A 12,410-nucleotide genomic window follows, 5' to 3' on the forward strand; every position below is an offset into this window, starting at 1 on the left:
AGGAATTTATAGATTAGTATTCAGGTTACACCCTATCTAACTTAAAATTACAGTACTACTAAACACATACATGAATATCAAATGTGTGGCACTATACGGCTCCCACGTTCGGAAAACAAATTTTACCCAAGTCAATTTTCTATGACATGTGCATGGATGGAATGTTGTTACTCTGATAACTGCTATGAACACTTTGAATTGGAATACTTTCCCCACAATCGGTGGCACCTGTCGGTCCACATTAAACACCTGATGCGTACCTTGGAAGGTCGCTTACTCACTTCATTAGGAGGTATGATCACTCCTTACTCGAGATGTTATGAGGGAATTTATGCCCCAGTCAGCCTCAGGTTTTGGAGGATAGCTTGTCACTCACCTGAGCTCGACAAGGTCTCTCGAGATTGAGATCACCACGGGAGGCGCTTCCTGACACTCTTCCATTCGCAATCACATTCACTCTGTCCTTTCGTTTCCAGCTTTCCGCCCACAAGAGGTGAGCACTCATTCTGTCCTGAAGACTCCACTACCTCACAAACCGTGCTAACTGTAAGGTGAGGGGATTATATACTCCCCTCGAAGTAAGGCACTTCCCAGTTCCAACAGGAACTCTTCTGTCTTTTCCTTTTTTACACCCTCTCCTCGGGGATGAGTCCACCCGGAACATAACTTTAAGCAGTTATGTTTCACAACATTCGTCACATGCACTTATCCACTTTTCTAACACTCCTCTATGAGTCTCCGAGGGGCATTCCTCACTCGCGGTGGTAATCGCTCATCTTCGGGCTCCAGGCGAGCTCCTGTTGCAACGGTTCTAAGAGCCATTCCTCGGTACCGTAATGTGGTTTTACCTTTTCAGTAGCCCTTTGTATTTTTTTTCCACTAAATACATTTTCAATGATATAAACACTTCCATCTAGCAGCACTTCAATCACTTTATACGGGCCGTCTCATTTTGGCATTCAGTTTTCTACAGGTACCCAGCTGTATGGTCTCTTTTTTCGCCCACACCAAGCTATTGACTTCAACCTTCTGGGCTCTCCTCCGCCTGTTGGCCACCTCCCGGTATCGCCTAGTCATCCGTTGGTTTGTACTCTTTATGAGTGTGTGTGCTATTGCCAGATCGTCCTCCTCTGCATCCACAGAAGGCAATAAGGTATCAATGAGGCGAGGGGGATGGCGTGAGAAGAAGGCATAATAAGGTTGTTGTCTCGTGCTCGAGTGCACTGCTTGATTTATGACTGTTTGACACGATTGGAGCAGCTGAGGCCAACGCAATGGGCGTCCGTTGCAGAGAGATGCTAGGATGCTTTTCATAGTCCGATGCATCCTTTCAGTGGTGGAATTTCCCTGGGGATGATAAGGGGTGACGTAGAACAAGTCCACCTGTTTCCTCCGGCAGAACTTCTTGAACTCTCCACTCGTGAACTCTCCGCCGTTGTCCAGCACGATACCTCGTGGCGTCCCAAAGTCGGTGAAGTATTGCCCAAGACAGTGTATGATGTGTTGTGTATGTTTATCCCTGAGAGGATAATATTTTACAAACCTACTATAATGATCTATCACAGTAAGGACATAGCGGTAACCCTGAGATCCAGCAACCATATCAGTCAAGTCAATCCCGATACGTTCCAATGGTTTGCTTACAGGCAGGAAACCTTTCCAAGGTTGCTGCAACCCAGTTTCACCTTTGAATCTCTGACAAGTGGGACACTGTTTCACATACTCGCATACATCTACCTTTAGATTTGGCCAATAGAATAGTTCTTCGGCTTTCTTAATGGATTTTTTCTGACCTAGATGTCCTGAGATTTCATGAGTGTGTTTGATAGCTTCTTTAATGATTGACTTAGGAATCACCAAACAAATATTGGATGCTACCATCATTTGTTTCACGAGCAAAATATAATAGTTCGTCAATCAATGCGAACTGGCTCAACATAGCTTTCGGTAGTGTTTTAGCAAGAAGCTTCTCACTACGCAAGTACTTAACTAACTCATTCCACATGGGTTCTTTTCGTTGCTTATCTCTCATCTCGTCTCGACTAAATCCAAGCCAGTTGGTTTCTGACTGGTGGAATATCACTCTGACAGGTCTAGAAAGTTGATCAGCGACTACATTATATTTACCCTTGACGTACTGCACATTGTAGTCGTACTCACGCATCTCGAGAATCCATCGGTTCATACGTGGGGATTTGGTTTTTCACTTAAAAATGCTAGTAAGTGGTTGATGGTCTGTCAAGATAGTAAAGTGGGAACCCCACAAGTAATGGTGAAAGTTGCGGCATGTGAGAACAACTGCCAATGCTTCTTTGTCTGTTGCGGAATATTTTCTCTCACAAGGATTGAGCTTTTTGGAAAAGTAACCAATAGACAAGTTGGAGTTGTCTGGTTGGATCTGACTTAATATGCCACCAATATGGGTGTTGCTCGCGTCGGTGGTTACAATGAATGGTCGAGTCACGTTGGCTCTTACCAATACTGGCGCATTCCCTAAGGTCGTCTTCAATTGATTAAAAAAAGTGGATTGACACTCATCTGACCATTTGAACGCTACTCTGGAGCTGGTTAAGTTAGTAAGGGGAGCTGCTATTTTTGCGAATGAAGGTACATGTTTTCGGTAGAACCCGCACATTCCAAGGAATCTTCGGACTTCTTTTACTTTGGTGGGTCTTTTCAATTTGTTGATAGCCTCTATGTTTTTTGGGTCCGGCGTACTCCCGGCCGCTGAGATTTTATGGCCAAAAAAGGTTACTTCTTTTAACCCAAAGGTGCATTTGCTTAAATTTAACTTGGCCCCATTCTGTGTGAGTAAAGTGAATAGTTGCTGTAAGCAACTCAACAACATGGGGAAGTCATCAGCCCAAATTATCAAATCGTCCAAATAATTCTTTACCCAGCCTTGTTTCAACAATGGAGTAAGAATGTCCTGCATTCGTCGGGAAAATATGGCTGGTGAACATTTTAGTCCGAATGGTAAGCGTCTAAATCTGTAAAGTGTGACTCCATCACTGAATGTGGTTAAATCACGACTTTCCTCATCCAACATGATTTGAAAATATGCCTCAAGCATATCAAGAGTCACATAGTAATTATGACCTGCGGCCTGCTCGACTAATTCTTCCAGTCTGGGCAGTGGATAGATATCTGTGGCTAGATGTTGATTCACGTGGCGATAATCTAAACACATGCGTTTGCTGCCGTCCAGCTTGTTAACTAATACAATAGGAGATAACCAGGCAGCTGTTGATCTTTCAATAATTTCTCTCGCTTCCATGTCTTGCAACATTTCAGCGATCATCTGTTTAGCTTATTCAGGGTATCGATAGATTGGTCCACGGCTGGGCTGTGGATCTGCTACTTTAATGTGAACGGGGGGACCGCTGATGGTTCCTAGTTCTCCTTTTTCCAAAATGAAGAGGGGATTGTGTTGCAGAATTACATTAGCTAATTCTTCTTATTGAGCTGAATCTAAGTGTGGCCATGTCTGTTCGTCAATTAGCTTTCGGAGTCGTTGAACACGAGTTCCGCTTTCATCTGTTCGATTACTGGTAGGGATCAGGTCATTATGAATTTTGATAACTGAGTTGACTGTACTTACAGGAGGGTCGTCAATGATTTCATATGAGCCTAGAATGGTACCTATCCGAAACAGTTTGTCTTGTTTGGCTCTATTATTGAGGGGCAAATGGACTAGGCCCTCTAAATTCACCTGTAATAAGTAAGGGTGACTATTATGACTGAAACGTGCTCGTGGGTAAAACAGTAAAGTGGTTTTAGGCTCCTCACTCACTGGCACGGCAATGAATTTGGTTTGATATGGGGTGAGTCTCTCTACTGTTACAAGATTAATTTGCTTCAACTGTTGAGGATTCCTGACGGCTCTGATAAGTGTGGCCTGGACTCGCTCAACTTTTCCTTTTCGCCGCAGAACATAGTTCATGACGTACGGGGCTCCTCCCCACATTAGCGCTCGTTACGCACCATTCCAGATCAACGGAGATTGTCCAAGGACATCACATCCCAACAACATTTCAGTAGTCAAGTAGGCGTTCGGAACAACTGGACACCCCTGTTGATGAACTTTCTCATCTCCCACTCTGATATCTACTTTGACCATAACCAGGATATGGAGTGGCGCTCCTGTGACTCCCTGTAATCTCGGTGGATTTCTCCTCGTATTTATTTCTGTTCCTAACCGCTTCGCGGTGGCCTCTTTAAGTAAGGTATATCCACTCCCTGTGTCAACAACAATTTCCACTATTTTATTATTCACGCTGACACTTATTGTGGGCGGTTATACCTGCGGTTAGTCAAATAGCCTGATGGGGGAACTTTGAGTGGCGGTCTGCCTCGCATTTGGACTGGGTGGGTGAAATCTGTTACTGCTCCGCGTCGCTGCGCTGCGGTTTATGCGCCCTGGGCAATCAATACTGCCTCTACAACATCCCAACCTAAGACAATCAAAACAGTGGCCTGGTGGTGGTTTGGCCCAACATTCTTGCAACGTGTGTGAACTCTTCAGACAATGACTACAGTATTTTCGCCTCGGTGTTACAGTAGATTGTCTTTGAGTTGTTCTAAATTTGTTTTCAAATCCTTTAATTGAGCTTTCAATTCAGTCACTTCCTTGTCTGACTCGGATTGACAATTATCATGGGATGGTCTTGGTGGATTATCAACTACATTGGTAACTGAGGGATCTTCATTTTTATTGTCTCTCTCCAGCATTGCATTAACTCTGGTGGTATACCTCTCTTCGAGAAGCTGCCTTTCATTTTCGATCCTGTCAATGAATTTACGGAGTGGATATCAGTCATCAAGGTAACCTTCCAATTTTTCCCTAGACTCGAGCGGAAGACCATACCACAGTTTCTTCTTGATCCATTTATCTCACGAGGGAAACTTTTCTTTCGGGAACTTTGTTTCGAGAGCCACATGCTTACACATGAACCTATGTACAAACGCCTGGGGTGATTCCTCCCAGTCAAAGGTCATGTTCTCTAACTCTTGCCAAGCTCGATCTACACTCAACTCGATGGCAAACTCCGCATTCAAGAATTTTTTAAGCTCGGGCCATGACAGTGAAAAATGCTTCTCTTGATAATTATGAATAAAAGTGGCCAATTCAGAACCCATTCGACTCTTGGTAACCTGGATTCTAGTTGCGTTGCTGGTATGAGTTTGTTCCACCGCCTCGCAAAACATTTCGAGGCGAGATGTAGCTTCTATCCCTTGCAGTTGATTTAATTCCAAAATTGGGATATCGTGCGGTTTTGTGAGAAAGTGATGTGAACTCATAATGTGTGAACAAGGGGTCGAGTGTGAAAGCAGCGTTCTGTTAGTAGCACCGAACTGTTCCTCAGCCTCATCCAATTGAATGGTTACATGATCTCTCCCTGCTTGTGACGGACGATCAGCTTCCGGCTGTGTCTGAGCAAACAGCTGTCCATACAGAGACATGGTGACCCTAATTTACTATTCTTACTTAAAAAAAAAAGGAAATTAAATTTTGAAATATTGTCTCTCTTTACTTTTCACTTCCCTTCATTTTCTCACCAACGCCACTAATTTGGGAACAATTAATATCCCACCGCTATTGCCACCAGTGTAATACCCGGAATTTTTATCCATCCCACCGTTATTGTTCATCTAGTGTAATGCTCGATATTTATAATCTTACCTGTTGTTGGTACTGATCAACTCATCCATGGATAATACAAGTGGTACTCGACTTAGTATAGCAGAAAGTAAATATTTATGAAAAAGAAAGAATTGTGGTAGCGTTTGTAGTTTTTGGCCGAGCTTAGATTTAGTTAGTACCACGGGTGGTCGCCGTTTCCTCAGCGAAGGAATCTTGAATTGGAAGGGGAGTGAATTTGGTTTGAGGACAATTTCCTTGATTAGGTACACCAATAAAGAAAAGAAAATGATATATACTTTAATAACTTGATGCTAGTTTCCACAAAACATTTTTAATTACATGGCCCTTTTTAGTATGAGAGAAGATTGTACATTAAAACCTGGTTTGGATGATCATTCCTCCAACATTATTACCAGACGAAACAATTTGATACATACCAACGATTTATGAGGTTATTGTACGTTACTTTCTTTTTGTCAGTTACTCTTGGGCTTAACAATAGCCTCAAGTCAGGGACCTTTTTACGAGCATGGGCTGTGTGTTCGGGCTGGCATAGCCTCGAACCAATAAGAATGATTACTCGTGTTCATTTTCATCCATATAATATACTATCAGGTAATTCTCTAGAATCCAATATCAGTTCAGGACTATTTACAGTTCATAATCATCACTGCTATATAATCACTAAAAAAAACTTAATCACTCGGGCTTGTTTAGCCTTGAGGAATAATTCAGCAAAAAACATAATCACTAAGAATTCATAATCACTCGGCCTTGTTTAGCCTCGAGGTACTATTCAAACATTGGATAATCATTAAGAATACATAATCACTCAGGCTTGTTTAGCCTCGAGGTTCATTTAAAAAATTACATCATTGCTCACAGTCACTGAGTTCCCATCCACGCTCCTAACTTCCTTAGTTACAAGAAAGAAAACGGTTAATGGTTTTGAATTTCGCTCTTCCGTTACCAGATTACATCACTTTCAAATTTCTATTTCTAATTTACAAAATAAAATTCACTTAATAGATCAATAATACTGTTACAATTACATTAGCTTTATATAATAATTCATGGATAGTGTAATGTGTGCATGCTCAAGTCTTTGGACAATACTATGGGAAGGCGTCATGTTCACACTGACGTCGCCGGAGTCTGTGGACTGAACAAACGTCCATTATATACGACGTCTGGGGCTCGAGTGACTATGTTAAACTCTCAACAATATTACTTCATATAGTCCATGACAAGTATGGATTAAACAAAGAAAAAGAGGGGGAGGAAGAAGAACTGTGGACGGCTCACCTGAACAAACATCCATTATATACGACGTCTGGGGCTCGAGTGACTACGTTGGGCAGTGTAGCGACGCCACTGCCAACTCAAATGAGGTGGTGTTTTTGAAATATGGTAGGTTTCAATTCTCTTTACAATTTATTTAGCAGTGCACCCATGACGCCAGGACTTTTGATTGAATTGGGGAAAATTTGGGATTTATTCCTTACTTTATTTAGTTACTGATTTTATCACTATCTCACTTTGAATCTGAGAGCAGCTTATGCCATCTAGTGACGGCCAAGACAAACGGGACCTTTAAATCCTCACAAATGACATTATTTAGGCCTTTTGGACTGTTAATCTTACATATTTGGGTTCTAGCAGCTTCATTAGTAAACACTTCACAACTAGGTTACGGAAAGAATTGTATATTCATCATTATTCTGTTTAAGGTTTAAACTCGGCGCCCAACAACGACAAGAAAAGTTGCGCGCATCTGTGATTCGTTACTCGATCAGACAGGGGGAATTCCCATAGCTCAACAGCCACAATTACATCACCCACTGCATAGATACAGAGATTTATACATATAAAAAATAAAGTTAGCCCTACATTAATCATTAACATATGAACTACTACTTAGGACAGGAATTTATAGATTAGTATTCAGGTTACACCCTAACTTAAAATTACAGTACTACTAAACACATACATGAATATCAAATGTGTGGCACTACAAGTGTGCTTGTGTGTGTGTGTGTGTGTGTGTGTGTGTGTGTGTGTGTGTGTGTTTCTTACCTAATAGTTCTTACCTAATTGTATCTTTACAGAAATGAGTCAAGCTCGTACTGTCCCGTGTGTTAAGCCATTTTTATCGTACATATCCTTAAATTTATGAAATATTTTGGCACACACTATTTCAGTCGGTAGTGCATTCCATTGATCAATGGTCCTATTTGGGAAATTAAAATTCCTTACGTCTTTATCACCTCTCTTTTTATGCAGTTTTTTGCAGTGTCCTTTTGCTGATACATCCCCATAGGTTATGTTATCATTTATGTGTATTTTCTCCTTCCCTGATATGCATTTATATAGCATAATCATGTCTCCTCTTTTCCTTGTCTCCTGTAGTGTAGGCAGATTCAGTTTTTCTAGTCTTTCTTCGTAGCTTAGATCCCTTATGCTTGGTACCCATCTTGTAGCGGCCCTTTGAACTTTTTCAATCTTATTTTTTTTTTTTATTATTATTTTTTTTTTTTGAGATAAGGACTCCAGATTACTGACGCATACTCTAGGGTTGGTCTGATGAATGATGTTATTATCATTCTTAGCATATCTTCATTTATGTATGTGAATGCTATTCTCATATTTGCATGCAGTGTGTACAGTACATGTTCCGTACCTTCTCACTGATGTGGTCAGCCGGAGATAGTCTGTTATTGATAATCACCCCTGTGTGATGTGTGTAGGGTTTTATTTCCTAACTCATAATCCCAATTGGGTCTTTTTCCACTTCTGCCAATCTTGATTACATGACACTTGTCCACAATGAATTCCATTTGCCATGTACAGTATTGTTCCATTCATGAAGTTTATTTAATTCTTCTTGTAGCTCTTTACAAGAGTCTGCGTTAGTAATTTTCCTTTGTATTTTTGCATCATCAGCAAACATATTTAGACAGCTTTCATTTCCAGTGTTGCTATCTATACCATTTACATGCACTAAAACATGATTCGTGCCAGCACTGAGCCCTGTGGAGCTCTGCTAGTCACTTCCCTTCATGATGAGTAATTTCCCCTTAGTACTGTTCTCATTTTTCCTTTTTTGAGAAAATCTTGCATCCAGCAATACAGTTTGCCTCGGATTCCTCCTTGATGGTACAGTTTCCGTAAAAGTCTTTGGTGTGGTACTCTGTCAAATGCTTTCTTGAAATCTAAATAGATACTGTCCACTCATCCTTCTCTTTTCTGTAATGTTTCTGTTACTCTATCATAGTAGCTCAACAGATTAGCAACGCATGATTTTCCCTTTCTGAAACCAAACTGTCTTTCTGTTATCATATTGTGTTCTTCTAGATGATTTACCCAAACTTTTCTTATCAGTTTTTCTAATACCTTGCTTACAACACTGGTTAGTGATACTGGTCGGTAGCTGAGTGGATTTTGTCTATTCCCTTTCTTGAATAAGGGAACAATGTTTGCTTTCTTCCAAATATCAAGTAGTTTATCTTGTCTCAAGGATTTCATGAAATTTAAGGATAATAGTTCACTTAACTCCTTTGCACATTCATGTAGCACCCAACATGAAATTTCATCAGGACCATTTGCTTTTCCTTTGTTTAATTTACTTAATTCCTCCTGCAGTTCTTTTTCTGATATTTGTATATCTGGTAATATGTGTGGGCATGCATGTTCCATATCATCCCTCACAAAATTATTTACTTCTGTAAATACTGATTGGAAATTCTTATTTGGTGCTTCACAATATCCTTCTCTGGTGTATAGGTGATCCCCTCATCCGTAATGGATTGTATTTTATCTTTTGCTTTGGTTTTGTTTCTGATGTAGCTGTAAAATAGCTTCGGTTGATCACTACTTTTATTTATGGTGTCCTTCTCAAACTGTTTTTGGGCTTCCTTCCTTATTCTTGTATAATCGTTTCTTGCTTGTTTATAGTTGTTATATGCCCTTTCACTATTGTCTTCTGTATCTATTCCACAACAAGTCTCTTTTTTCTTTTGGTTTTGTACATTCTGTGTCAAACCATTTCTTTATTTTCTTTTCTGCTTCTTTGTGTTGTGGGATGTACTTCTGGACTCCTATTTCATAAAGTGCACAGAATATTTTATATATAGCATTTAAATCTTGTCCTCTAAGCTCCTTTTCCCAATCTGTTTCTAAGAAGTATTTCTTTAGGTCATGGTAGTTTCCCTTTTTATAATTTAGGCTCTTTTTGTAACTTTCATTGCTGTTAACTATGTCATATGCAATCCTGAAATTGCAATTTAGTACTTGATGGTCGCTTTTGCCGAATGGAGGATGATACATTAAATCGACAATATCGTTTTCTTGCCCACGAAATATAAGATCTAGCACTGATATAGTGACCCAAAGTTTTTTTTTCATTGATAATATGACCAAAATCCCTCTGAGAAAATATAGTGTAACTGTTTTCCCAAATTGCTGGTCCCAAATTGATGTCATTACGAAATAAGTCCAAAGTACTCACAGTAATCTACCACTGTATGGGAGAGGAGAGATATTTTAGTTGCCCCATTTAACAAGAAGGAGAATGGGTTTATCTTTTTTTATTTTAGTAACTAAGATGATTTTTCCACCGTTTGTGATAAAATGTGATCTGACAATTGCCAAGAGTTACTTACTAAGGAATCTGTAATTTTTCTATTACATAAACCTAACATGGAGTGTGAAAGAACCATGGCTTACGTTGTTTCAAGGTGTGTATAAGGAGAGGTGTCTTCATCCCCATTGAGCTCTGTAGTAACACATTATTTTTGAAAATGACTTTTTTCCTTGGGACTTTTGAAGGTTTATTAGTAGACTAAACACTTCGGTAATGTAAATAAAGAAGGGAAATTTTTGTTTTATTCCTGATGCTGTTATTAGCACCGAATGAATAATAACAATAATTTTCTATATAGCAGTATATGGCAGCCCTATCTATGTCCTGATTGGCTATTTATTATGACGTCACTAGCTCCGTCCCCTTAGCACACGTCACTTGGCGGGAAGGCGGTTTGTTTGTGTTCACGGTCTATATTTGTAGCAATTTTGTGTTGTGCTGTCGCTACACGCAAAATTAATTCGAGAAAGTGAAGGAAACTTGTATCTCTTCATGTATTTCCGCGAAACCGACACAAGGAATTATGAAAGTGGCTATAAATGCCTGCAAGTAAAACCATGGCATTTCATTTGCTCTATGCATTTTTCACCTAAGTGTTTTAACTTTCACCTTTCATATGGCAATGTCAAGTTCTCTTTAAAGCAAAGCTTGTACCCTGCTTTAAATCTACTAAGACTAGGAAGCAACACTAGCAATCCTGTTTCGTATGAAGATCACATAAAATATTTTACCAGTGCCGACTTTTTGCTTTCAGAACATTAGATTTTTACGGGAAATAAAAGATTTAAGCTTTCAGTACCTTTTCAATTATTCATTAAGTGACATTATTGAAATGCGTGGCTTTAACAGACACACATACGGTACTCCGGAATATTCCGGATAATACCATAATATCCCCGACAATGAGGCGAACCAGAAACAACGGAGTTCGCCCACGAGAATGCCGACACCCCCACTCGGACCCCACGGGGTAGCCACCACCAGCCACCACCATTCCGGGCAACAACGACGCATGTCAGCCTGGGCCGTGCGCCCCTGTGACATTCAACCACCACGCCGCCGCCACCGTAGGCGAAAGACACTACCTTCGCGTGGCGGAATCACCGAGTTAGCTAGGGGTGGAGTCAGAAACAATACTCCAGGCAGCGCCTCTCAGGTAGAAACGATCTATGGTCGCTCTGATAGTGAAAAGGTAGAGACAATCTATGGTTGCTCCCATAAAACCCCGGTAGAGACGATCTATGGTCGCTCCCATAAAACCCCGGTAGAGACGATCAATGGTCGCTCCCATAACACCCAGGTAGAGACGATCAATGGTCACTCCCTTGGCCCTCCGGTAGAGATGATCTATGGTCGCTCCCCTAAAACCCCGGTAGAGATGATCAATGGTCGCTCCCGTAACACCCAGGTAGAGACAATCAATGGTCGCTCCCTTGGTCCTCCGGTAGAGACGATCAATGGTCGCTCCCATAAAATCCGGGTAGAGACGATCAATGGTCGCTCCCCCAAAACCCAGGTAGAGATGATCAATGGTCGCTCCCCTAAAGCTCAGGTAGAGATGATCAATGGTCGCTCCCTTAGCCCTCCAGTCAAGACGATCAACGGTCGCTCCCCTAAAACTCGGGTAGAGACGATCAATGGTCGCTCCCCCAAAACCCAGGTAGAGACGATCCATGGTCGCTCCCCCAAAACCCAGGTAGAGACGATCAATGGTCGCTCCCCTAAAAACCAGGTAGAGACGATCTATGGTCGCTCCCCCAAAATCCAGGCAGAGACGATCAATGGTCGCTCTCCCAAAGCTCAGGTAGAGACGATCGACGGTCGCTCCCTCAGCACTCCGGTAGAGACGATCGATGGTCGCTCCCAGGGCATAGTGAGGAGAGGGACGTCTCCACAACCGGAGGTTGAACTCCAGGGGTCTCGCTCTGGAATATCTCGGAGAGACCTCCCTGTTTCCCCCGGCCTCTGTTCCCTACGCGTGGCCTTTGAACAGACCCACCTGTTGGGCCCCCGTGACAGCCGCTGCCGCAGTCCTCCCCTGACGGCGCCCCTGCTCGTGGGAGACCGCAGTCTGTCGCCTCTTCCGGCCCGCCCTAGGACACCTGGGCGAGACCTCACCACGCC

This window comes from Coenobita brevimanus, chromosome 4, assembly GCF_032717465.1.
Source record: "Coenobita brevimanus isolate Jiangsu-jjx chromosome 4, ASM3271746v2, whole genome shotgun sequence".
Classification (NCBI taxonomy): Eukaryota; Metazoa; Arthropoda; class Malacostraca; order Decapoda; family Coenobitidae; genus Coenobita; species Coenobita brevimanus.